Source organism: Phalaenopsis equestris, unplaced genomic scaffold, assembly GCF_001263595.1.
Source record: "Phalaenopsis equestris unplaced genomic scaffold, ASM126359v1 Scaffold000163, whole genome shotgun sequence".
Taxonomy (NCBI): domain Eukaryota; kingdom Viridiplantae; phylum Streptophyta; class Magnoliopsida; order Asparagales; family Orchidaceae; genus Phalaenopsis; species Phalaenopsis equestris.
Window position 1 is genome coordinate 29,990 of NW_018164605.1, and position 749 is coordinate 30,738.

Sequence of the window (749 nt, forward strand, 5' to 3'; positions counted from 1 at the left end):
ATATATTATAAAAGAGTGCGCCAGCAGCTCCGCGTCGTGTCTCTTATTACAAATATAAAATGAGCGTCAGCTTTTAGGGCCGTCAAAGACTTTATCAAGGTTCAACTCTTCTAGAGGCTATTGACTGGGTGACTTTTTGAATATTGAATTGCACAGTGGTCCCCTAAACAATTATAAAATTATTTCTGTAATTACATTCTTACCCGCTATTGACTTGTGTGACTTATTTAAAACTCTCTTCTTTCCGACTGCATATGTATAAAAATGTCTAGGAGGCGTTTACAAAGAGATTACTATATCACACAATTATTATATGTATTTATGACTAATTTCTTAACTTTCATATTTATATGTGTAATACTCAAATTTTTAACATCACTCCAAAAATATTACTGACACGGCACCAACAAATCAAGGCATAACACCTCGAGACGATCATTTAAGCAAGAAACATTCAAACTTCAATTAAAAGTCACTTAGAGCTCCAATTTCGAGAAACTTATAGTAAAACTGTTAGGCTTGATGAGACAGACTCAATGATATCAAAATTAGTTTAATAGGAGTCAAATCATGCTCAGATCAACTCATAAGATTACTGTAGTTGAATTGAGCGTTTTGATAAGACGAATCTAATGAGCCAAATACCACTCAACTATGACATCATTAAGGCTGTTAAATGCTCATCAAATATCATCCGCTTGAAGGAAGCTCGAAGCTAAAAGAACCCAAAGAAATCAAATATCAAAAGA